The sequence below is a fragment of the Chrysemys picta genome, chromosome 1, assembly GCF_011386835.1.
Source record: "Chrysemys picta bellii isolate R12L10 chromosome 1, ASM1138683v2, whole genome shotgun sequence".
Lineage (NCBI taxonomy): Eukaryota > Metazoa > Chordata > Testudines > Emydidae > Chrysemys > Chrysemys picta.
Genome location: NC_088791.1, coordinates 53196884 through 53224517, shown reverse-complemented (window position 1 = coordinate 53224517; position 27634 = coordinate 53196884). Strand labels below are relative to the sequence as shown.

General features: G+C 42.3%; 1 long non-coding RNA gene across 2 annotated transcripts; it reads left to right on the top strand.

Moving 5' to 3' along the window:
• Window positions 1–13661: 13661 nt before the first annotated feature.
• LOC135973462 (uncharacterized) lies at window positions 13662–21576 on the top strand. 2 transcript variants are annotated; one of them, XR_010590299.1, is made up of 3 exons: window positions 13662–13868; window positions 18108–18263; window positions 19490–21576. It is a non-coding gene; the product is annotated as an uncharacterized LOC135973462 (long non-coding RNA). The 2 variants fall into 2 exon arrangements; XR_010590297.1 differs by having other exon boundaries at window positions 18192–18263; window positions 19490–21575.
• Window positions 21577–27634: the final 6058 nt, after the last annotated feature.

The window sequence follows — 27634 nt, the reverse complement described above, 5'->3', positions numbered from 1 at the left end:
TCATAATCCTTTTAAAATGCAATAGCTCAGCAACTCAGAAGCTCTAAGACCAAATCAATAAGAACAAGACAAAAATGTAAGTAAGGTTGAAAGGTTTGAAAACAATGGATTAGTGACTGATCTTGTTAAGAAAAAAAAAAGTAAGAAACAAACAGATTTTAAAATGTTTTTTTCCCCTTCCACACTCCTTTTTAAGCAAAGATCAGGACAACAAAAATGAAGAAAACACACATTAATGGTATTAGCATATTATCCTACTTTGTAACCATTCTATGCTAAAGTTCCCTTAACTACATCTGAGCATTGGGGTTGGAATCCAGTTGAACTGGATATTGCCACACCACTACAGAAGCATGTGAGTGCCAAGAAGCCATTAGTGGAGTGCAAGTGACAAGAAAGGGCCAGTTTACAAGTAATCTTCATTTCTGAAGCCTTCTCTCAGTGTTGAGAGGAAGTCAGTCAGCTGAATCCCCATGTATCAATGCCTCTCCTGCCTTCCAGGAACAGCATAAAGGAATCAAGGGGTCAGCCAAACCTTAGAGCATTTGCCATTCCTTGAAGTATATTTTGGGTTTGTTCAAGATCACAGCTGTACAAAAGAACTACAGAATGGCCAATGCCTCCTCTATGAACTATTTACGGCAAGAAATTACAGCTTTTTCTGAAATTCAAACGTGAGTTTTAATTTTGGACAGTGGAAAATTTCACACCAGTTCTAAGTATTTTCGTGAAACTTCTAGTTGCTGTCCCAATTTTTATAAGAAATCATTAGTTTAAATTTCACCAAAGCCATTTCCATCAGTGAGAAGTAAATGGGACATTCATGAAGATGAATGGCAAATTCATTCCACTATGAATGAAACTAACATGATGTAAGGCACTCAGTTCCAACATATCAAATGTTGAGGAATCTAATTAAAAATACGAAACCAGTTCCCTAGCAGATATAAATCGACAAAGCTTCATTCACTTCAGATAAACTACAAGAATTTACATAAATTGAGAATCTGGGCCTTAATTGTTCTTATAGATTTCAGGATACTTTTATTTTTTCTGCACAGGTCCTGACCCACAATCTATTTGCCATCAATTTTAGTGGGAGCATTATTTTCTCCTATTATTAACAGCAATGGCTGTCTAGTGTGACAGAATTGGGGGTGAGCTTCTACATAGAGGGTGAGAGGTCTAAATTCATTGTAACAGTGTTCCTGAATAACTCAAATTTTAAACTGAGGCAAAGGCTGTTTCTGAGAAAAATGAGCATACATATGAGGCAATCCATATGTTGACACCAGGGTTTGAGAGGAACGGAAACTGGAAATTGAAATCAGACCTCAAATCATAACTCACAGTGATATATCACTAGTAGATCTAAAATGGGTGTAGAGCATAACAACATTTTATTAACCTTAAATGCATAAAGGTTTCCGATTGAATAATGGAAGAAAGCAGTGCCATGGGCCCCACGAGTGTGAAAAGGAAGATCGGGTTGACAGAAAAGGTATCGTACCAGTGAAACTGTCATCTATCAAATGATAGAAAACAAACAAGTTAAAGCAAATTTCAGCTCCCTAGGATACAGTTAATCAAGGTCATTAGATCTAAGAATATTCCCTAAGCATCCATTAACTCAAATTTATTCATCTTTGCTATAATGGGAAAGTGCTGACCTGCCTAATTGTGCATGCAAGGTGAGCAATACTATTAAAAGAGACTTTCCAAGTACCTTCTGTAGGCATGGATTTAAAGCAAGAATATTTTTGGTTTAGAACAATTACAAGGGTTGAATCCTGCACTGAGTTACATGGGACTTTTTTCCTGTGTAAGGACTGCACAGTTGGACCCACAGTCATACCGTAGACCATTAATACAGTTCAGAATGCTCCGGTGTGTTTAATAAAACAAACAAATCCTTCTCACAAAGTTTCTTCTAAACAACCTTCTCATAAGAGTGGTCGTACTGGGTCAGACCATACTCCATCTTACCCAGTATCCTCAGTGGCCCATACCAGACCTTCAGGGGAGCGTACAGAACATGGCAATAAGGGAGTGATCCACGCCTGTCTTCCATTCCCTGCTTCTGGTAGCCAAAGATTTAGGGTTGCCTTGAGCACAGGGTTGCATCCCTGACAACCTTGCTAATAGCCACTGATGGACTTATCATCCAGAAAATTATCAAGTTATTTTTTGAACCAACTTATACTTTTGGCCATCACAACATCCCATGACAATGAGTTCCACATGTTAGTTATGGGTTGTGTGAAAAAGTACTTCCTCTTGTTTGTATTAAACTTCCTGCTTATAATTTTGTATTGGGTGATCCCTGTTTTTTCTGTTGTGTGAATAGGTAAATAACACTTCTCTATTCACTTTTGCTACACCATTTGTGATTTTATAGACCTGTATTATATCGTCCTTTAGTCATCTTTTTCTAAGATGAACAGTCCTACTCTTTTTAGTCTCTCCCTGTATGGAAGTCTTTCCCTGAGCCCTTTTCTTTTCCATTATATCCTTTTTGAGATAGGACAATCAGAACTGGACATAATATTCAAGATGGGGACATACCATGGATTTATATAGTGGCATTATGACATTTTCTGTCTTATTTTCCATCCCTTTCCTAATAGTTTCAACATAATGTTAGCCTTTTTGACCACTGCTATACATTGAGCGGACGTATTCAGAAAACTATTCATGATGACTCCAAGATAGTTTTCTTGAGTGGTAATACATAATTTAGAACATATCATTGTATATGTATAGTTGAGATTATTTTTTCCAAGTGTCTTACTTTGCACTTATCATCACTGAATTTCATCTGCCATTTTGTTGCCTGGTTAACCAGTTTTGTGAGATCTCTCTGTAATTCTTTGCAATCTGTTTTGGATTTACCTATCTTCAATAACTTTGTATCATCTGCAAACTTTGTCACTGCACTGTTCACCCCTTTTCCAGATCATTGATGAATGTTAAACGGCACAGGTCCCAGTACAGATCCTCGCGGGAATCCGATGTTCATCTTTCTCCATTGTAAAAACTGATCATTTATTCTTGCCCTTTTTGACCTATGTTTTAACCAGTTACTGATCCATGAGAGGACTTTCTCTCTTATCCCATAGGTAATTAGTTACCTTAAGAGCCTTTGGTGAGAGACCTTGTCAAAGGCTTTTTGAAAATCTACATACACAATATCCGTTGGATCACCCTTATCCACATGCTTGCTGACTCCCTCAAAGAATTCTAATAGATAGCTGTACCATGATTTCCCTTTACAATAGCCATGTTGACTCTTCCCAAACAAAACATGTTTATCTATGTGTCTGATAATTCTATTCTTTTCTATAGTTTTTACCAAATTGCCTGGTACAGAAGTTAGGCTCTATGAGGCTGTCTAGAGTGGCTCACACCCATGACTGCCAACTTCAGGGCACACTGTTAAGAAGCAGGGCACAAACCCAAATTGGTTGTATGTTCTATACTTAGATTTCACCTACCAAGTGTGGACTTCCCAATCACTATAACAGCCTTACCATGGAGTCACAGACAGTCTCCTGGGGCACTCTGGTTTATCTGGCCACCCTGGCAAATTTGCCTTTGTGATACATGGTCACTTACATCAAAAATCACAACAATATACATGTTACTCCCAGTCCCAAAGGACCAATCACTTACCCGGGTCATTTGTACTTCAGATATCACTCGTAGCCAAGCCTATGATAAACTAACTAAAGATATGTTAATTAGGAACAATAAATAAGCGTTATTTACAAGGTCAAAGCAGGTAAACATACACACACAAATGAGTTACAGTCTTGGTTTCAAAAAGTAATATGAGCTGCTGTAATGTGAAAGCTCTATATGTCCTTTAGGGCTAACCCAGGCTAAACAGCCAGGTATCCCATGCCTATGCTTAGAAGTCTTGCCCTCTTCCTAAAGTCCAAGCAGCATAGGGGTAACACGTTCTTCTTGACTCGGATTTTTATTCCCTTCCCCCACCACTCAAGTTGATGGGACGAGTGTTTGTGCATGTCTCCTCTTCATGGATTTGGTGGGAGCAATCAACAAAATATTTTGTCTATGGATATTCCACAATGGTTTGTCTCTTGTCTATGGGCCTTCTTTTGTTGAAGAGAAGATGACACCTCTTGTGGTAAACTTGGTAAACTTCTCTCCTGTTTGATGACTTACATAATTACAGAGCAAACCACTTAAATAATACCTTATAACATGTGATACAAATATGATAAGTGAGATTAATATATGCAGTAACTTGCAAGCATTTCATAAAGTCTAAACACTAAACACATGTTTATAAATCTAATACCTATTTTAACAATACTAACACAGAGGTGAGTCAGACAGATTTCCAGCTATCCTTTTGTCAGTGTTCAAATGAGGCCTAAGGCATAGGCACCAACTTCTGCAGTTTTGGGGGAGGTGGGGTGGCGCTTGACCTCCTGTTCTCCCCCTGGCCTCCGCCCCCACTCCACCCCTTCCCTCAAGTCCCCGCCCCACCTTTTCCCACCCCTGGTCCTCCTCTTCTCCTACAGCACCTCCTGCACACTGCTGATCTATGGCACATGGGAAGTGCTGGGAGGGAGGGGGAGGAGCTGATCTGCAGGGCCCGCCAGTGGGTGCTGAGTACCCACTATTTTTGGGGCACCCATGGAGTCAGCGCCTATGGCCTAAGGGACTTGGCATAAGCTGGCATCTGTCTGATAATTCTGTCCTTTACTATAATTTCCATACCAATTTGCTTGGTACTGAAGTTAACTCACTGGCCCATAGTTGCCAGAATCTTCTCTGGAGACCCTTTTCAAAGTAGGTGTTACATTAGCTATCCTCCAGTCATCTGGTAAAAAGGCTGATTTCTGTGATGGCTTACATATTACAATTGTAGTTCTACAATTTCATATCTGAGTTCCTTCAGAACTCTTGAGTGAATACCGTCTGATTCTGGTGACTTATTAATGTTTAGTTTATCAATTTGTTCTAAAACCTCTTCAACTGACACATCAATTTGGGACAGTACTTTAGATTTGTTGCCAAAAAAAGAATAGCTCTGAGAATCCTTTGAAGTGGAGATCAGTGCAAAGGATTCATTTAGCATCTCTGCAATGGCCTTGTCTTCCTCAAGAGCACCTTTAACACCTTTGTCACCTAGTGACCCTACTGCCTGTTTGACAGGCTTTCTGCTTCTCATGTACTTAAAAACAATTACTTAGTTTTCGTGTCTTTAGAAATTGCTTCTCAAGTTCATTCTTGACCGCTTTATTATACTTTTACATTTTGCTTGCTGGAGTTTGTGCTCCTTCCTATTTTCCTCATTAGGATTTGACTTCCAAATTTTAAATGACGTCTTTTTGTCTGTAAGATCCTCAATTTCTCTGCTCAGAGGGGTAGCCGGGTTAGTCTGGCTCTGTAAAAAGTGACAAAGAGTCCTGTGGCACCTTATAGACTAACAGACGTATTGGAGCATAAGATTTCGTGGGTGAATACCCACGTCATCAGACTCATGAGTCTGACGACGTGGGTATTCATCCACAAAAGCTTATGCTCCAGTACGTCTGTTAGTCTATAAGGTGCCCCAGGACTCTTTGTCAATTTCTCTGCTGTTTAGCCATGGTGGCATTCTTTTTGATTTCAGGTACACATTTAGTCAGAGCGTCTATTGTGGTGTTTTTAAATAGTCTCCAGGCTGCATGCAGGCAATTTACCCGTGTGACAGCTTTTTTTAATTTCTGTCTAACTCACATCATCATTCTTGTGCAGTTCCCCCTTTTAGGTTAAATGTTACAGTGGTGGGTTTTTTTGTACTTTTCCCTCTGTAAGGATGCTTTATTTAATTACATTATTGTCACTATCACGGATATGAGTAGTTACCTCTCAGACCAGATCCTGTGCTCCACTTAGGAGTAAACAAATTGCCCCTCCCCTGGTGCTCTAAGAAGCAGTCATTTATAATGTTTAGAAATTTTATCTCTGCATCATACCCTGAGATGAAATTTACCCCGTCAGTATGATGGTAACTGAAATCACTCATTATTATTGCATTTCCTGTAGCTTCTCTAACCTCCCTTAGCATTTCACAGTCACTATCACCATCCTGGCGAGGTGGTCAGTAGTACATTTCTACTGCTATACTCTCATTATTCCATCATGGTATTTCTATCCGTAGTGATTCTGTCGTACAGTTTGATTCATTTAATGTTTTCACCTTATTTGACTCTATGCTTTTTTTAACATATAGTGCCTGTCCCCCACCAATGTGACCTACTTTGTCATTCCTATATATTTTTTACCCTGGTATTACTGTGTCCCATCGATTATCCTTGTCACAGTTCAGGGAAACTGCATCTGTGTTTCCCCTCAGTGATGCAGCAAGGGCATCCACGCTCAGGCTTGCAGCTCCCCAGCTGTTGGTCCCCTTGGAGACACACATCTCTCTCCCTTCTGACTGGGGTATTTCCAGGCTCTCCAGGTCCCTGCCTATGCGATGTATTTCCCTGCAAAGACAGTCTGCCTAAACATACCTGCTTGCTTTTTCATCAAAATCTGATTACCGAGTGCTTGCTACAGATAGAAAACTGTGGTAACTTGTATCTCCCCTTGTAAGTATTCTCACACTTCTTATGAAACTGTCTGTACTGGGCTATCTTGATTATCACTTCAAAAGTTTTTTTTTTCTCTTACTTAATTGGCCTCTCAGAGTTGGTAAGACAACTCCCACCTGTTCATGCTCTCTGTATGTGTATATATATATCTCCTCAATATATATTCCATTCTATATGCATCCGAAGAAGTGGGCTGTAGCCCACGAAAGCTTATGCTCTAATAAATTTGTTAGTCTCTAAGGTGCCACAATTACTCCTGTTCTTTTTACAGTTTTCTAAGCAAGCCTACTTTATTCTTTAGGTAAAAAGCATTACAGAGAAAACCTATTAAAAACAATAAAAGAACCTACACACCTCCTAATATGCCAGAGATCACCCAACCCTAACAGAGGTTCTGGCAGTAGAAGTCCTTCAATCTCTCACCCAAGGAGAGTCCTTGTGGTTACAAGTTCATCACTGCTTCAGCTCAAAACAAGCACATTCATGGCAAGTTTAGCTACCCTTTTATACAGATCAGGGGTCTTTGAACTGGAGTTTTCAGAAGCAGGTGATTAGTTCACAATAGGTCTCCCTCCCCAGGGTACTTGTGGCACCTTAGAGACTAACAGATTTATTTGGGCATAAGCTTTTAGGTCTGTAATTGAGTGACCAGGGAGGTTGAAGTGTTCTCCGACTGGTTTTTGAATGTTATAATTCTTGGCGTCTGATTTGTGTCCATTTATTCTTTTGCGCAGAGACTGTACAGTTTGGCCAATGTACAATGTACACAAATCAGACGTCAAGAATTTTAACATTCAAAAACCAGTCGGAGAACACTTCAACCTCACCTGGTCACTCAATTACAGACCTAAAAGTCACAATTCTTCTCCAAAAAACTTCAAAACCAGACTCCAATTACAGAACCGGAATTAATTTGCAAATTGGACACCATTAAATTAGGCTTGAATAAAGATGGGGAGTGGATGGGTCATTGCACAAAGTAAAAACTATTTCCCCATGCTAATTTTTCCCCTACTGTTACTCACACTTCTCATCAACTGTTTGAAATGGGCCATCCTGATTATCACTACAAACGTTTTTTTTTTCTCCTGCTGATAATAGCACACCTTAATTGATTAGTCTCGTTAGGGTTGGTATGGCAACACCCATTTTTTCATGTTCTCTGTGTATATATATCTTCCTATTATATTTTCCACTGCATGCATCTGATGAAGTGGGTTTTAGCCCATGAAAGCTTATGCCCAAATAAATTTGTTAGTCTCTAAGGTGCCACAAGTACTCCTGTTCTTTTTGCTGATACAGACTAACACGGCTCCCACTCTGAAACCTCCCCAGGGTGTATCTTCAAATGTTTGATTTCCAAGGGGGAGAATTTGCATTCCCTTCACCTCAGGATATTTCACCAAATTGTTCCAAAAAGACCTTTGAGCTTCCTATGCCTTCTAGAAATTGCATTAATCTTGTCTTCCTGCTAAAGAAGTTCCAGACAATCTCGCAATAGTGCACGAACACTTCCATTTCTAATACAATGTACCACCAAAAGTATTAACCTTAATTCAGTAAAGTTTAACTTAAATCAGTAAAGGCCATTCAGGATATTACAGGATATTGTCAGTCTGTCACAATCCTCATTCCACCAAGTTTATGCAATACCTATCATATCATTATCCTCTTTTAACGCCAGGTACTCTAGTTCAGCCATCTTAGTATTTAGACTTCTAGTATTTGTATATAAGCACTTGTACATTTTGCCAATATTTAGTTGCTTTCCTTCATGTGTTATATTTAAATGGGGCTCTTTTACATTTGATTGTTCCTCACTAGCTTCTATCTGTGCTTTCCCAACTTCTTTCCTATCTTCTGTACTATGATACAGTACAGAGAATAGGAAAGAACAAATATAGAGTACAGATATAGAGTTCCCCCTTTAATAAATTCATCCTAAGGGATGTTTGCACCCAAACTCCAGAGTCTACCATTGACTTGTTCTGTAATATTACATAAGTCACTGAAACCTCTTTGGGTATTTCCACACTGCATTTAAAAACCCACGGCTGGCCTGTGTCAGCTGACTGGGGCTCATGGGGCTTGGGTTAGGGGTTGTTTAATTGCGGTGTAGATGTTCAGGCTCTGGCTGGAGTTTGGGCTCTGGGATCCCACGAGGGGAGAGGGTCCTGAAGCTCGGGCTTCAGCCCAAACCCAGAAGTCTGCAATTAAACAATTAAACAGCCCCTTAGCCCAAGCCATGCGAGCCCAAGACAGATGACATGGACCAACAATGGGTTTTTAATTGAAGTGTAGACATACTTTGGGGGGAGGGATAGCTCAGTGGTTTCTGTGCCCAAGTTACACTTATCCAGTTCATAGATGGGGAAAATCTCAGATAGGATGACTTTTAATAGGGATGTGTTGAGGCAAGAAATTCTTTTCTTTCTAAATACTTTTCTAGAAAACTTGGTACACAAATGACTGGCTGTAAACATCCAGAGGAGTCTTATTTCTATAATGAATCCAGGCCAACCTGCCATTTTCCCATTCTTGGATTCCCTATGGTATGTAACTTTCATAGGAATAGTTTGTCCTAAGTACTTGCTTTCTAACTCCTCTCTCATTCTTTTCTACAGTATCCCAGGATTTTGGAGCTGAATTCTGGTGAGAAGTAGCTCATCATGAGACAGTCAGTTCTTGGAATGTCATATTGTGCTGTGTGGCACCCATGGGTGGAGTTTGGGGGGGGAATGGGGGCATTGTCTCCCCAAACTGGATATGAGGCAGAGGTGACACGTGGGGAGGAGGGGTGCCCAGATTTCTCCCTTAGCCCTGGTTCCTCCCCGTGAAGGAAAGTTTGGGCGGGGGGCAATGGTGACACTAGGAGCTCTGTGCCAGCTGGTCAGTTTGCCCATGTGGGCTGCCTAAGGGGAGGGTAGGAGAGGAGCTCTTGATGACTCACAGCACAGCCCACATGGGGAAGCTGACCAGCAGGCACCAAGCCCCTGGAGTTACTGCTCGCTGCCTCCCCCGCAGCACCATAGGGGGCACATAGCAGTGATGCAAGGCACTCTGTACCTAACAGTCAGTTTCCTCACAGCCAGTGGACTGTGGCTGTTTTCAGTGAGGAGAGCTGGGTGGCTGAGCTGCTTCCCATCCAGGTGAGTGCTCAGTTGCTAGTCCCGGCTAGGTGGAGGGGGTGAGGGGAGAGGATGATGGGATTTCCCCTGTAAGGAGGCAATGGGACCGATCAGAGCCATCCGTGGCTGCAGGAAGTGCAGCACCCTCCCGCCCTCTCCTGTCCCCATCACTCCTCAGCTGTGGGGAGAGAGGGGTCACTCTACGGGGAGCTGCCCCTGCCCATCCACTCAATGCACATGCATCCGGAACCTCCCCAACGAGCCCCTGTGTATCGAGATCTCCCCCGCTTCGGGACCCCCCACTGAGTTGCCCACACCCAGATTGCCTCACACAGAACCCTCTCAACGCACACCTGGATCCCCCCCCCACTAAGCCCCTCCACACTTGGATCCTGCCAGGCTTAGCTTGCTTGCCCTGCACCTGGATTGAGGGCAGAGCTGGCCATGCGTGCGAGACTCTGTCCTTCTTGCTCACTACCATGCTGCATCTGGGGGACAGGCTTTAGCAATCAATGTGTTTGATGTGTGCATTGCATGTGCTGAAGAAAATCATAATTATTGAAGAGGATCTATTTTGTGCTGAGAAAACAGTTTAGACTTATTTCACTGAACAACAACAAAAGATAGTAGCCCTCCAATCCCAGGAGAACAGGGCGTATTTCTTTCTGAGAAGGTGACATAGGGAAAGAAAAAATCTGATCTACTGGTCTCTCTGAAAGACATATTTTGACATATGTCATAAGGATTTCATTTAAGTTTAGTAAGGTTAATAAATACAAAATGGTTGTTAAAAATGAGATTAACTCTGTGGCAAGTGATGCAGACAGATCTGCTTCATGCAAAGGGTAAGATATGTATGCCATAAGGAGAACTTCTGTGCAAGATAGAGATCTCAGTTTGGAGTGGGCTGTTCAAATCTTGTTTTGTTGATAAAAACAACAAGGAGTCTGGTGGTACCTTAAAGACTAACAGATTTATTTGGGCATAAGCTTTCGTGGGTAAAAACCTCACTTCTTCGGATATTTTGTTGATGTTACTTTCCCTTTTCTTCCCCTCCTGTATGTTTGCCTGGAGTTTGGGGAACAACTGAAGCTGAATTCAACTGAAGTTCATCTGATTTCAGGACCTTGCTCGCAAATGGACCCATGTTCACTGGACACCCAAATGGAGCAGCTGTAAAAAAATCAATAGGAATGGAACCAACAGGTATCTTTAGAAACATCATGGGGCTCTATGGCCTCTTCTAGCTCCCATAGAAAGAGCTAGACGTCAAAGGGCAGGTCTACACTAGAAATTTACAATGACACAGCTGTACACACATGATGTAGCTGTGCCTCTGTAGTATCCCTGGGGAGGATGCTTTAAGCCAGTAGGAGAGAGATGCTCTCCCACTGACATAGCACTGTCTACACGGATGGTTAGGGTTGGGATAACTACGTCGCTCAGGGGGGTGGATTTTTCATGCCTTGAGTGACATAGTTATATCGCAGTAAATGTGTAGTGTAGACCTTGCCAAAGAGGCCTATTGACTTCAATGGGAATCAGATCAAGCACCTTAAGAAATTACTCTAAAAATCTACAGCAGCGATATAATTTTCTATGAGATTATATAGGATGATACAAAACACCTATGTAAAAGTGATTCTGTGACCTTTAAAAGTTTTAACTTAAGTAACATATTACTCTGTTTTACCTTCATCAAATGATTTTACTTTGTCTAAAACTGAGAAAAGCTAACTGAAGGGAAAGGTGATTGCTTCTAGACTAAGATAAATACAGTATTTCTATATTCAGACAATGTTTATGTAACTAAAATCAGGGAGACATGATTCATAGTTACATGAAAGTGCTCAGTTCTGTTTATTCAAGAATTTACTTTTATGCTAATTTGATTTTTAGGTGGTAGCTGTTAAACAGCAAATAATTAAGTTAAAATAAAAAAACTAAGTGTGATTAAATAACAAATGTCAACTCTATTTGTGATTTCAAGTACACTGTAATTTAACTATCACTAACAATTGGTAAATCCAGAAATTAGACCTATAAGTATTATTAAGCCCCTTGCCCCCCAGATATAAAAGTCAACCTATGCCACTGCCTCCTGAGCACACCCTTGTGGCCAGGGGTGCATCTGCAGTACCCTACCCTTGTTTTCTCCTTCAGAGGTTACTTAAACTCCACGCACGCCAAAGGAAAATTGGAGTTCAATTTATTTAGTCCTCAGGTGCACACTGGCCCTCCAGACCCCAACCCCAGTTCAGTGTCTCTTTCCTCTTAGTTGGGGGTTCCTGTCCCTCTTTCTCAGAGTTGTGTCACAGTTCAATGTCTTTGCTAGAACCAGTCTTGCTTTCTGGAGCTGTTTCCTCAAGTCAGCAGCTTCTCAGGCTTTTGTTTCATGAGCACCCCCCAGCTTGCTCCCTGCCTCTAACAGGTTCACCAATTCTCTGACAATCACACCTCTTCCTGTGGCTTCCCACCACCTTTTATATTAGGATCACCTTTTTAGTCTTAAATGGGGCTCATCTTGTAATCAGGGCTTTTATATTAGGATCACCTTATTACATGCTGAATATATGACCAGCAATTATGACTTTGGTGCCCTTTGGATCAGACTCTATGTCTCTTGCTTGGCAATTAATCATTCAGGGCAGGTGTGCTCTTGGTCTGTAGGTTCAATTTGGATTAGGATGAGATCAGGAATATTCTCATTCAAGGGGTTCTCAATTATGAAAATCTTTTTTCTCTCTTATAGAGACCCCTTTTCTAGCTGCATGTAAGGCAGGGACCAAATCCAATTGATTTTTGGCAAGCTTTTCTGTGACCATCTTTTCTGTTTCATCTCCCTGTTTTGTTTTTTGTTTAATTTCCCACCAGGTTTTATTGTTACACAGGTAATTGAAAATTGATTCCTTTCCCCTGGTGTAGGGACCTACCTAAGAGCTATGGGGGTTTTCCTTTGTGACAGTTTCTTTGGTTCTTGTTGGCTGTATATTTGGTGGCTTCTTCTTTTTGATGTTGTGAATTACTTTATTGAATCCCGTATACATGCAATCCATAGGCACCTTTATAAATGTTCAAGTAAACCAAATGGATTCAAATTCAGAGCTATGTGTCTCTCAGGCCTTGCAGGCTATTAAATCAAGATTGGCTGTCTTTCTAAAACTATGCTCCAGCTCAGCTAGAAGTATGGACTTGATGCAGGAATCTCTTGGTGAAATTCTAGGGCCAATGTTACGCAGGAGGTATGTGCAAATTACCCTTATGGTCCCTTCTGGCTACAGCGGACAGATGATGCAGTGGTTCGTGTGCTAGCCAGAGATGTGGTTTAATTCTGTCTCCCACAGTCTTCCTGTGTTACTTTGGGTACATTACAGAGAGTACATCTACATTGCAATAAAAGACCCATAGCACAGCCATGGCTGGCTCAGGTCAGCTGACTTAGGCTTGCAGTGCTTGGACTGTGGGGCTAAAAATTGCAGTGTAGGCATTCGGGCTTAGTCAGGGAAGGGTCTCAGAGCCTGGGCTGCGGACTAAGCCCAAACATCTACACTGCAACTTGTAGCCCTGCAGCCCAAGCCCCATGAGCCTGAGTCAATTGACTTGAGCTCTGAGACTCAGCGCTGCAGGTTTTTTACTGAAGTGTAGATGTATCCTTAGGGACAGATTTTTAAAGTCATTTAAGAGTAAGATGCAGATAGGTGCCTAAATCCTGTTGATTTCAATGGAAGTTGACACCTAGCTGCATCGTAAGGCACCCTTAATCTTTCTGTGACTTAGTAGCTTGTGACGGGGTGCACTCACCCCACACTGGATGGGGAAGGGTTAACTCCTCACTGTGAGCTGAGGAAGCTATGCCCTCATGTCCCTACTGGGCATGCTCAAAGTGTAGCTCCAGTATAAGAGGAAGCAGCCAAGCTCAGTCTCTCTTAGCTAATAGAGAGGAAGGATGCATGCTGCAGGTACCAGCCTAGGAGCTACTGGAGCCCCAGACTGTAGGAGAAGGAGACACTGAGACTCAGGCAGATGTCCAGGCACCTGAGTATGCTGGTTGGAGCCCCTGGGATCAGCACAACCTGAGGAGACCAGAGACCCTGAAAATGCCTAGGCCAGGACTGCAGGAGTCATGGTAGGAAGTAGCCCAGGGAGGGACAAATCATAGTCTGTACAGCAGTCACCATGTTTTGGGTGGATTCCCTATTGACTAAGTGGTAAGCCTACTTGCCACTACCAGGGACCTGGGCTGAGACCCATGGAGCAGGAAGGGCCTGGGTCTCCTTACCTTGGCTGCCATCCCCCTGGGAGGTGCCCAACCCTATTGACTCTGGCCACTATGCCTAACCACCCTGTGGGCCAAAGGGTTGCCAAGTATCTGGTTTTTGACTGGAATGCCTGGTTGAAAAGGGGCTCTAGCTGGCACTGCTGACTGGGCTGTTAAAAATCTGGTTGGTGGTGTAGTGGGGTCTAGGTCTAAGGAAGGCTCCCTGCCTGCCCTAGCTCCATGCGGCTCCTTCTGAACATTAGGTGCATGGGTGGCCAGGGAGTCTCCATGCGCTGCCCCTAGTGCCACTCTGCAGCTCCCGTTGGCTGGGAACTGTGACCAATGGGAGCTGCAAGGACAGCGTGCGGAGCCTCCCTGGCTGCCCATGTGACTAGGGTCTGCAGGGACCTGCTGGCTGCTTCCTGGGAGCAGTGGTACCACTGGGACCCCAAACCTCCTCCTGCACCCCAACGCTCTGCCCCAGACTGGAGCCCCCTCCTGTACCCTGAACCCCTCATTTCTGATCTGGCCTCAGGTGGAGCCTGCGCCCAGAGCCCATACCTGCCCCCTGCACCGCAACCCTCTGCCCCAGCCCAGAGACTCCCCCTCCCCCCAATCCCTGGCTCCACCCCAGAGCCTGCATCCCTAGCTGGAGTCCTCACCCCCCTCCACACACCCCCCAACCTCCTGCCCCAGCCTGGTGAAAGTGAGTGAGGGTGGGGGAGAGAGAGCGATGGAGTGAGGGGCTTGGGGTAGGGGTGTTCAGTTTTGTGCAATTAGAATGTTGGCAACCCTAGTGGACCAGGGCGAACCTATTGACTCTAGCTGCTAGGCATCACAGCCTCTAGAGTCAGGGGTTTACTAGGGACTCTGCCTGCTAGGCCTTACAGCCTGGGGAGTCAGGGGACTGCTATAGACCCTGACTCCTAGGCCCTACAGCAAAGAGTCAATCGGTGACTTAAACCCTTATGCCTAGAGGCAAAAGGTGGCTTGAGAGACAGGGTGCACTCACCCCGTGCTGGACATGGACCTCACCCGCACCGAGTCACATACCCTAATGGTAAAATGGAATTAACACTTCCCACCTCCCAGGAGGATAAATGCATACAAAGATTGAGGTGCTCAGATTACAGGGCCATATACATGAGGACCATTTAAATATCTAAAATAGAATTGACATGACAGGAAAGCTGCAGTTTGGATTTCATGCCCATTCACTCTATTAGAAAGAAACAAAGACATGTCAGCACTTCTCTTTAATCTGATAATCAACATTCACTGTATTTCAACTGGAGACCTAAAAAGCCACATTGTTCCAAATGAGTTAATTTAATCAATTAATCATGTCTAAACATACCCAATTTAGTAAAACATTTTTGATAGAGTTATGATCTGTTTAAGTAGTGTCATCTAAATTTCATTAAATTTTTAACCCTCATTAATTTCTAATTTTCAGGTTTCAAATGCTTTTCTACACTGCTGTGACATTTTGGAATTGTGCTTGTTGTCACATGCTTCCTAGACAGGGACACTAAATGAAACAAAATATATCCCTGTTCTCATTAGTGTAAAGTTAGCTGAATTAAGCTTAAACTGTATCTTACTTTCACCTGTTCTGGTTTGTTTTCAGGGGGGCCCTATTTGAGCTTGTAGGTTTGTTTGTTTGTTTTTTTCCCCCTAAATTTTTGCATGTGCAGCTCTTGATGTTCAAATTCTTATACATGCCAAACATTGACTACAATTGTGCAGATCAGCTAATTGGATGACTTTTCCTTTTCTTTAAAGATGTCAGTCATCCAGTCAGCGAGCGCTCTTCCCATTATGTGTGCCCTTGCAACACATACAATATATATTTCATTGACAAGTTTTCATACAAGTACCAGAGCATCTAGTTTACAATCAGAGGTTTTGGCTGTGAAAATACATGGATGCAAAAATATAAAATGTGCAGAATTGTGAGTGCCGTTTCAGAGGCCACTTCTGAGAGATTGGCCCTTTGCTTCCTGCCTATGTTTTAAAGTATAAACTGCATTATTCACTTTTATGATCAAATCCTCAGCCTTTGTGCTGTCTCCGTAGTGTAGAGAATACTTTAGGCTGCCCAAAGTGGGTCCTAGGAGATCTCCCTTGTGAGGATGGATGGAAATCTCTGAGGGGCGCAAAGCTGGCAGCTAGCTTAGTGAACTCTGTGCCACCCTTCATGGCTCCCCACCCAACTTCCCGTAGGAGATGTCAGAAGCAGAAGTCTTGCCAAGAACTTATGCTGCACACTGATGATTGCCACTAGGTTAACAATCTCTAGGGGTCCATTGCAAGCTGGTGCAACACAGTAGCCCTAAAGCTGCTCTGCTCATGGCAGATATAGGTATTAGGACAGGCAGAAAGATGGAGGAAAGTCACATATATCCCCATCCTCAGGAGCACAAAGTGCAGAACTACAAATCTGGTTGATCAGCAAAGTTATTTTCATTGCCAAGAATAGAAAAGGTTCTCTTATGAAGGATTTTAATCAGAAATCCTATCAGTATGACACCCCCAACACACAAATATACATGCTAATAATGGATTCTGTGGGAATGAATGTGGCTGTTCCTTCTTTCTTGCTGGAATAAATACCCATGGTGTTAGGAGTGGAGTTTTCCTGCAGCACCTGTTAATGTGGGCTTGCCATCCTCATGCTCTTTAAGGAGAGGTAAATGAACCTGCCATCCCCTTGTCTCATATTTTTCTATATCCCAAAAGAAAGGAAACTTTCTTTCAATCTGTCTTTGGTGATCAAAAGAGAAACTATTCAATTATTTGTTTTAAACATCAGAACAAATACATGGTGCTTGTAAATTTAGTGTGAGCACTGATGTTCACCAAGGATGTAATGTACTAATATAATGAATTAGCTTCTTCACCTTTATCTCCACCAGACCCTCAAGTGTGGCTTTCCCAAAGCAAATTCACTAGCGACAACAGCTCTTCAGTTATTGTGGAAATATTATGAGAATGTTCCAGTGTGTCCTTGGTGGAGACTGAATTGCGGTTGAGTCCAGAAACCTTTCTAGCAATAATCACCTGTTCTTCCCTCAGGCTTAAAGTTAACGCCAAATGCTGAAAAGGAAAGTTAGTATTCGCTTCTTGGAGACATAATAATTATATAGGATACTTGCTCTTGGGCAACTCAGGAATGTCTCTTACTTTGAGTATCATAAATAAGAGAGATAGGAATAGTGAAGTATCTTCTGCATGAGAGGGAATAATATACTTCAACATATATTTCAAGAGCCTTTGGAAACAAATGTACTCTAAAATACAGTTGATAGGCTACAGTGAATTATGGTCAATCATTTCAACAGCTTTCTTGTTTATGCACTGTAGTTGGATGATTTCTTTAAAGTGTCTGGTAGTTTTCATAATTTTCAAAAAATAAATTGCTTTGGTAACCTCTTGGTTTGAGCTAATGTATAGGTTGGTGTAGTATTCTGACGAGTAGCATGCTGATGCCATTGAACTAGTAGATAATTCTGAACTGCAACAACATTTAAGTCCTTACTCAGCCCTCAAGGTCAGGGAGTTTCAAATGATTAAAGACTTTGGGGTTCAGCTGTAGATGTGGATAGAATGAAGAGGCACTGTCTGGGAATTCTAAAAGCCCCAGTGCTACTCAATCGAGTGATCCTCAGCTAGGTTTCGGGGTTTTAGTGTTTAAGGAGTCTAATTCTCAACAAACCCAGCAGAAATAATTGATTTTTCAGGAGAAAGATAAAACTCTGAGCATTCAAAAAATATTCCTACAATTTGTATGCCCATGCAAACAAATATTTGGACATCCCCACACCCACCAGCCCTTTAAATGGTCTCCGGCTCTGGAGTGAAAGACTTGAAGGAGAACACAAGCTAACTTGTGGGCTGGTGCAGTGAAATGTGTGAGAAGGAAAATTTGGATTTTTATCCACATAATGTTGTTAATCTTTTTACTGTATTATATAATGCAATCAAATTTTATAAGTCTTTATTAATGGTACTTAGCATTGAGTTTTAACATCTTAAAAAAGCTGCCTGTTATATCTAAGTGTGGATAGATTCTCTTCTGTTTTGTTCTGAAACAATTTCACTCAGCATAGCATGAAGTTGCATTGGAATCCAAGGATGCTGGCAAAATCCCATGTACATATGAAAGAACAATTTTAATTCCACTTACAGATGGCAACACTTCCCTTGCACCTTACTCAGTGGAACTGAAGCACAGAAAATGAGATTGGCACACAGGCCTATGTATGTACCTATTTGGCATGTTACCTTTACATTTTTCACTGAATTTCCTCTACCTGATCAATAGGTAATGTGATGGGGCAAGGCCAGATGGCTACAGTAAAGTAGTGAGGAACAAGTATGTTAGCCCCAGGCTAAACACATCCCTGGTACCATGGTAACCAAATGGCAGTTGCTCCAGGTTAATCAAGACACCTGGGGCCAATTAAGATCCTTCTAGAAGGCAGTGGAGACAGCCTAGATTGATTGGGACACCTGAAGCTAATCAAGGGCTGGCTTGAACTAGTTAAAAGCCTCCCAGTTAGTCAATGAGGGGCAGGTGCCAGGAGCTATAGGTGGGAGCTGCGCTGCTGGAGGAACGAAGCAGTACAAATCCATATCAGGTGCAAGGAAGGAGGCTCTGAGGTAAGGGTAAAGGAGATATTGAGTGGGGGCTGCTGTGGGGAAGTGGCCCAGGGAATTGTACACGTCCTATTTCCAAAGTCAGCTTCCATAGCTGCTAATTTTAGGGTCCCTGGGCTGGAGCATGGGCCTGGGCTCCCTCCTTCCCCTCCCTGATTAATTACTGAGACTGGGAGACAGACTGTGCAAGGGAGGGTTGCTTCTCCTCACCTCCCTTGTTGGCTTATGATGAAAATGGCTCAGTAAGCTGTGACCCTTGCCTCTAGAGAGAGAAGGGCTACATGGAGGGTCACAGTGAGCCTCTGAGGCTAGCGAAATCTGCCAGGAAATGCAGGACCCACAGAGTCAAGGACAGTACTTTGTCACAACAAATATCAAAATTCATCTTGTACAACAAGCATCTGCAGAGTTCCCGTCTGACTCTTTAGCAAACCTGGCTCACTGGAGATATGACTGTCTGCCCTGTATCTGTGCTGCTTAGCTTTTCAGCTACATCCACTCTCCAAATTATTCCATTTCACAGATGAATATGATCCTCTCTGCTGGTCACTGACAGAGTGGGACTAATTTGTTCCCTTTAATAGCTTTCCTATAGTAAGACCATTTCCTCTTAAGGAACAAATCCCATTTTGAACTCCTGTTGGAGTGTTATGGAAGTGTTGTAATGTCACTAACTAGGCTAAATACGCTACCCTAAACCATATGGGCTAACAAGTTGGAAATATTTCTGTCAATAATAAACATGTGGATTTTAATCTTGCAAGTGTCAAATATTCCTGTCTGCCCTTTTTGTGTCTTGTATTTATTAGCTGTGTTTGACATTTCAGGTTCAGTTTGTTTGCTGCCGCAGTCTCGCCCATTGGTCTTCACTAGAGGACTTTACAAAGTGCTCTGGGAGATGGGAGCATTTGGCTACTAATGGCTGAACTGCCTAGCATGCTCAGTTACTGTGGAAGCTAAAATCAAATGAGAAAGTAAAGTAAAAACTGAACTAACTGATGCTGACTGGAAAATGTTTTATTTTTGTATAAAACAAAACAGAAATATGGCAATTACCTGTGTGTCAGAGAGAGAATGCTTGATTGTCTCAGTAATCAAGGCACAGCAATTACTAGTGCTGCCAAAAGCTCTTGGACCTGCTGTCCAAAATCTGTACTTTTTTTTTTTAAAAATCTAAGGACTTGGATTTTTACAGTAGTCCGAGCAAAGATTTTTATATCCTATGTGCCCTCTCTCTCACATCCACTATTAAAATTATCTTCCATCACCATCTCATTCTCATGTTCTGGAGTTAAAACTGGAGGGGAATATAAAATACATTGAAGGGAATGTTGGGGTGCCATAAAGCAGTTGCCATATTTCACCACAGAGGTGACTGCATTTTATTAGTCAGTGCAGAGATCTCTGTATGTACTTTACATATCCGTTTCATAATGGGAAGACAATCTCTGAAGGTGGTCAGGTGCGGCCTGGATGTAGCTTCCTATAATCTGAAATTCCAGATGCATGGCCTCTCCGCTGAGCATGCCCTTTTCTTCACTCCACTCCACTCTTGGCAGTTTTGTCCTGATCTGTAATAGCCCCATGTCCCCCTGAGTTCTGTTGTCTGAGTTGCAGATAAGCCCTTATGTCCTATCTCTACTTCATGGACTAACCCAAAGATCAGGAATGAGCATTTGACCGGGTATGTAGTGAAACAGCTGCAGTTTATCAAGTATTGGTGTGAAATTCTCTATGGCAACTGCATGCTGTACAGGTCATAGTTTATATGACCTTCATCTTGAGTAGAATGAACTGTAGTATCTGTTACAGATACTATGGTTAGAGCTATTCTCAGACTACTGACCGGCTCCTTCTACTGTCTAAGTGCAAAATAAATTAGGTGCCCCTGTCCGCATATACAGGTGTCTCTGCGATACAAATTTCTGCTAAATAGTCTGTGTTTGAAGGCGATGGGGGCTCCCGGCTTCTACTCCCACATACTTTCAGTATAGTCCCAAATTCGTTCACCCTGGAAGGGGTAGAAGATAGCAGTACCAAGCACTTAACAGCTCATCTTGGAGTTTGCCAAACCAATCATGCTTGGCAAGGATACTGGAGTTTACTGTCCCTTTGTTGGGGTTGGGAGAAGGATTGGTGGGTGACCTTCTCAAGGGCAGTCTTCCTGAAGCTTTCCAGGAGTCCCTCTTGAGAGCTGCTTAACAACTGTTCAGAACTTCCTGACTTCAAACCCTTATTCCACTCCTGACATGATTGACAAGGCTGGAGGGGTATGGCTAGTCTTCCCCACAGCAGCTCTTTAACCCCTTTGTCACCAGTGTGGGGTTTATACACCCCATCACAAGAGCTGACCAAAAAAACCCCCCAAAACTTCGTATTTTTGTTGTTGTTGCTGTTGTAGCAAAATTTGAATTGACAAGAATGTCTGATAATTTTCACTGAAAAGCTGGTAGGAATTTTTCAGTTTCTGAAATCTAGTCAAAATTTTGAAAAAGACCTTGTGAAAATGTTTACTGATTTGTTCCCCAAGCAGCTATATAACCATACAACCAGTTTTTTTGTGTTGTGAAATCACTTCAGTGTGCTGAGAAGCCCTCTTTTGTGATGTAGAGCTGATAAGAATACACTGAAAATTGGCTGCCTGTAGAAATACAGCATCCTAGAAATCAAATGCCCCTCTAATGGCACGATCTTGGCCCTTAGTTACTCATTTACCATTTTGCTAATGCTAAAATTGTTCTTACAATGCATTTTCTAGTGCTAGATTTACTAATGTACAATAAACTGCCTAAAGACAATTATTGCACCAATAGCTTCATGTCCTCATTGATGATGCATTGTTTTGATTCCATAAAGGGAAAACATAAAACTGACATATCTGCTCTTACATCAGGTGTTTCAAGGTATACCAGTACTGTGAGATAACTAACTGACATAATATGTTAGTCTTTAATCATAAGTGAAAGAATAAAATAGAAATATATATAAATTTGCATAGCTGGCCAATTTTTTTCTTTTTGAAACATTCATTGTGATGCAGGGTCTCTGAGAAGAAACAGTAGTGTGCACCAGTTATTACTTTTCTAACTTGGAAAACTGATCTTTTAAAATGTCAGGTAGGGGTTTGATTTGCAGAGCTGAAGAAGCCCTCTGTGTAGCTCAAAAGCTTGTCTCTGTCACCAACAGAAGTTTGTCCAATAAAAGATATTACCTCAGCCCCTCATCTTTCTAAGGTACTGATGTGACTCATTTTGTTTTTGCATATAAGAATGGTTCTCTTTGAGCCACCAAAACATAGTGTGATGGAGCATCCTAATCAGGAGAAGGTTAATGAGCTCCTTTGGGTTCAACCAGTACTAAACAAGCACATGTATAGAACCTGCTCCACTTTGAGAAAGCAAATGAAAAGGAGTGAACTTGTCACAAGAAGACACGGAAACCCGAAGGGAAGCTGCTGTGGCTTAGAGTTTGCTCATCCTTGCAACAAACCCCTGCTAATTACAATGACTTATCAGACCAGGTACAAGCTGATCACCACAGGGAAGTGTCAAATTCTGATATGAGGTTTAGATATATCTAACTACCACAAACTAGCTAAATAGCTACTCTTAAATGAAAACTCAGGCCTGCTCTACACTATACAGTTAGGTCAAACTAGGTTGACTTAAGCTGCCTTATCCCCATAAGTGTCTACATTAAAATGTCTCTCCTGCTGATGTAAATTGCCCACTACACTGACTTAATTACTCCACCTTTGTGAGAGGTGTAGCACTTAAGTTGATAGAGTTAGGTTGACACAGTGTCTGTGTAGACTTTGCATTGCTCACATTGCCTGTTGCCCCCTGGGGCTGACAGCTGTCAGCCAGGGGTGGCGGGACTCTGGATATCACCCCGGCGGGACTCTAGCTGTTAGCCCCTGGGTGGTGGGGCTCTAGCTGTCAGCTCAAGGGTAGTGGAGCTCCAGCTATCAACCCAAAGGCAGTGGAGCTCCATCTGTCAGCTCTGGGGTGGTGGAGCTCCAGCTGTCAGCTGTGGGGTGGTGGGGCTTAAGTTGTTGCTAGCACTCTTGGTGAGGACACACACCACCAACAGAAGGAGCGTAGAACACAAAGAATTTAATTACTGCAGTGGCTGTAGATTGATCTATCTTAAGTCAACTTAATTTTGTATATAGACATGCCCTTTGAGACTGAACATCACCTTAACTGGAAGATCCTCATATCTGGGAATCTAGAAAGACTGGAATATGGTTCCCAAAGGAGTAAAGGAATTTGGAAGGGGAAGAGACTCTGACAAAACTGAAGTGGGACCTGATAAAGGCCTAGCCTATTGCAACAGAAATTGCCAGAATTGATCTGAACCAAGATCCATCCAGTCTAGTATCTTTTCACCAATAATGGTTGACACCAGATGCTTCAGAGAAAGGTGTAAGAACCCCACAGTATGCAGATGTGCAATAGTTTGCCCCCTATATTAGCTCTCAGCTAGAGCTGGCCAAAATGGGGATCGCTTTCCACAAAAAATATGCAGTTCTGAGAAAATTTCCTGAATTTGTTACTAGAACGCAATGTAAACCTGGAGTGAATGTGGCCCGTTATTTGCCCATAATCCTCACTGCAAGAAAAGAATGTGGAAGTACCCCTAAAATGCTTTTGGCAAGCTCTAAACCCAGCTGTAAGCGTGCAGATCTCTTGATGAATGGTTTCACCTTTGAAATATAAATTTAACAGAACAGCCAACCCGAGAAGAGAAATTGATATGAGATGCTTATTCTAGTCAAAACGTTAACTGATGTAATTTACAATTATTGCCTATCCTGCAGTGTGAGCCAAGAAAAGAAATAACTCTGAAATGAAAACTGCTTTACCCTACTTTTTCTCTATGCTTTTGTATATCCTAGAATTAGTTGTCTGGCCTCACCAGCACCCAGAAGAGGAGCTGAAATTGAACTGACTGAATAGAATCAAGAGCAGAAGAGAGTCCTATTGCTATAGTGCAAAATAAAATGACACTATATTTGCCTGGTGTTTAAGTAATGGGGCATGTCTCTCTTCCATGCAATTGTAATGAATCTATGGTCACACAGAGTGCCTTGGTGGTGAGGCACTATGGAGGAGGGAGAGGAGAAAATATCAGCACCAAAAGCACTTTGAATTAAAAAAGCAAATGCTTTAGCTGTGAGTACATACAGTAGAAGGCTCTTAAGCCCACTGGGATCAATCATTAAAGGCAAACATAATCACCCACTCAAAGGCAGTGTATTAAACAATGATGTTACCACCAGCCCTGTGTGATGTGAAGAAACACAAAGTTTTTTCCCCCCTTTAATTTGTCCTGTTTGTTGAGAGGTATTATTGATTGCACAATTTCTGTTTGTTTAGTATAGATACTGATATATCCTCCATCCCAGTAATATCAGAGTGTCTCCAAAGTAATTAAAAATAAATGAGAAAAATATAATTCTCTTTCTTACCAGCTTTTAGGACACTCAGATGAGACTCAACTGATTGATGTGCCATGTGAACACAACACACAGGCACACTCAGGGCCTTGTCATCTTTGACAGCTCTTATCCTTGACAGTTGACACCACCTTCACTTGGAGAAGTTATTTCCTGATTGAATCCCCTCTCTGTTCCCCTATGACATCCTCTTCAGCCATACCCCAACAGTATGATCTCCTCTCAGCACTGCTGACCGTCACATTATTACACCTATCCCATTGCAGGTCTGCTGGTCCTCACTCAATTACCCATCTATGAATAACGAGCTAAGATTCAACCCTTTGGCCATCCCTTCCCCCTTAGAATCATCCTACTCTGGAACCATGCTTCTTTTCCATCCTATACCCTACCCTTCTCAGCACTCCAACTACTAGTGGAACTTGCAGCTGGTGAAACAGTAGTGGCTTGCTGGAGACTGGGGAGAGCATGAATGGGAGGAGGGAGTACTGAGGGGAGGTGGCAGAAGCTGAGAGAGCATTCTCAGCTGGATCACCAGGGGAGCTGGACTGTGGAGGAATTTCTTGGAGGGTGAGGAGGACATAATGTGAAGATCATAGCTGGATTACAGTAACTCACTCTACCTGAAGTTGAATGTGAAGACAATGCACAGGTTCTTGCTGGTATGGAATGTGCCTGCCTTCCTAATCTGTGGTCTAGATCAGTGTGAGTTTTAGGCCCATATTCAAGTCCTTTCCACTGGTTACCAATCAGTTTCAGGTGTCATCTTAAGGTCTTTGTCCTAATCCTCAAAGCAGTTAATTGTAAATCTGATCACTCTTAGGAAATGCTGCAAAACCTTCTGCTTTAAAAAAGCCTTTTCCCCCCATCAAGAATAACACTACACTGATAGCCCCTCTCCTACCCATGCATCAACACAACCCCCAAAATAAAAGTCTATACCTAACACATCACCCAACCAAAAATACCACAAGAAGACTTTTACTCCAAAAAGGGAGACAAATGCAAAGTACTCCACTTAGGAAAGAACAATTAGTTGCACACATAGAAAATGGGAAATGACTTCCTAGGAAGGAGTACTGCAAAAAGGAATCTGGGGGTCATAGTGTATCACAAGCTAAATATGAGTCAACAGGATAACACTGTTGCAAAAAAAGCAAACATCATTCTGGGATGTTTTAGCAAGATCGTTGTAAGCAAGACATAAGAAGTAATTCTTCTGCTGTCCTCTGTGCTGATTAGGCCTCAACTGGAGTATTGAGTCCACTTCTGGGTGCAACATTTCAGGAAAAATAAGGACAAACTGGAGAAATTCCAGAGAAGAGCAAATGATTAAAGGTCTAGAAAACATGACCTATAAGGGAAGACTGAAAACGTTGGGTTTGTTTAGTCTGGAAAAGAGAAGACTGAGAGGGGACACGATAACAGTTTTCAAGTACGTAAAAGGTTGTTACAAGGAGGAGGGAGAAGAATTGTTCTCCTTAACCTCTGAGGATCAGACAAGAACCAATGGGCTTAAATTGCAGCAAGGGCGGTGTAAGTTGGACATTAGGAAAAACTTTCTAACTGTCAGAGTGGTTAAGCATTGAAATAAATTGCCTCTGGAGGTTGTGGAATCTCCGTCATTGGAGATTTTAAAGAGCTGGTTAGATAAACACCTGTCAGGGATGGATGGTCTAGATAATACTTAGTCCTGCCATGAATGCAGGGGACTAGGCTAGATGACCTCTCGAGGTCCCTTCCAGTCCTACGATTCTATGCTTCTATGATGTCAGAGACTCTATGAGGTCCACTAAAGACTTCTCTATTGCTGTTAATTTTACATGGAAGATACTCAGATAGTATGGTGATAGGCAGCAGTATTGAGTCTTCAGAATTCTGAAAAGGGAACATCCCGGGGGACACTTCTGGTAAGAGGGGCATATTTGGGAAAAGCATGCATGACAGTGGGGACAGAGAAGAGACTGTCAGCCAGAAAGCTAGGGAAGCTTGCTTACTGAGCAGTCGATCATCAAAGATGACAGCTATCCCATCAGAATCAGTGTAAGGCAGCTCTAGTGTGGCCATAAAGACAAACTCTACATTACTACGGTTGGGTAATTTGGTGGCATTATTTGTATTTTAATTGTTGAGAAATAACTGGTTAAAGCACAAACTATTGATTGCTCCAGTGCAAGAAAAGCCTCAGGACCAGCTGTCCAAACGTCTTTAGGCTCCTAACTTTGACCAGATCCATCAAAATTAGGAGCCTAAATAATTTTGAGGCTCCGGGCCTAAATTAAAGTGATGAGTTATTACTTTATTTCTGAACACTGAAGACTGTGGTCACTAACCCTTGTAGGAAAGAGTCTAGTAGTCCACATCTACAAGCTGCAAAATTTCTGTTCCCCAGAAACCTAAGGCTTCCCCTATTGGTCAACAGTTTCGCTGTTACAGTGGAACACTGCAGTTATGGGAGGTCACAGTCACGAAAAGAATATTAATCACTCTTGTAGATGGGCCAATCCCACGATAGTCTTTTAATATCTGAGATATCTTGGAATGCACTTTTTATTCAATGGGAAGCCTGTGCTGAGAGCAGAACACTACGGTGATACATCAACCTGATGCTAATCAGCTGGTCTCAGTGTATTTTGTACCAACTCGAGCTCTTTCCAGATATGTAGCTTCATTCTTAAATAAAATGATTTGCAATAATAAAGAATGGAGTTTAAAAATGTATGGATGACTGTGGCCAGGGATATCTCTGATAGGATGACCTGCAGTCTCTGATTGCTTTCAGATGGAAGTAAGTCTTTTCCTGCTCTGGCCATCTGAACTTCCAATAGCACTGAGTATATCAAAAGAACTCCAAGCCTGCAGACTGGATTAACCCAACAGTAGATGCCCTCAGTGGTGTGAGATACGAGAAAGTGAACTCTTTTCAGATATTTCCCTCTCTCTACCAACATTACCTTACACTTGTGTGGCTTCAACTTTAGTCAACTGCTCTTCATGCCAGTGTTGATCTTTAGGGGGGAGGGATAGCTCAGTGGTTTGAGCACTGGCCTGCTAAACCCAGGGTTTAGCATCTGAATCTTGCATCTGAATAAGTGAGGTTCTTACCCACAAAAGCTTATGCTCCCTATACTTCTGTTAGTCTTAAAGGTGCCACAGGACCCTCTGTTGCTTTTTACAGATTCAGACTAACACGGTTACCCCTCTGATACTTGAAACCCAGGGTTGTGAGTTCAGTCCTTGAGGGGGCCACTTAAGGATCTGGGGCAAAATTGGTACTTGGTCCTGCTAGTGAAGGCAGCGGGGCTGGACTTGATGACCTTTCAAGGTCCCTTCCAGTTCTAGGAGATCTCCATTTATTTATCTGGACTATGCATTGAGAAAGCTGGGTGATGATGTCAGGAAGGTGTAGAACTGGATGTCTTCTGAGTACTTTAGCTCATATTGGTCGAGCAGCTTCATTCAGATGTTGAATAATATGGGACAGAGTGTTTGAGCCTAGTTGGAATCTGCA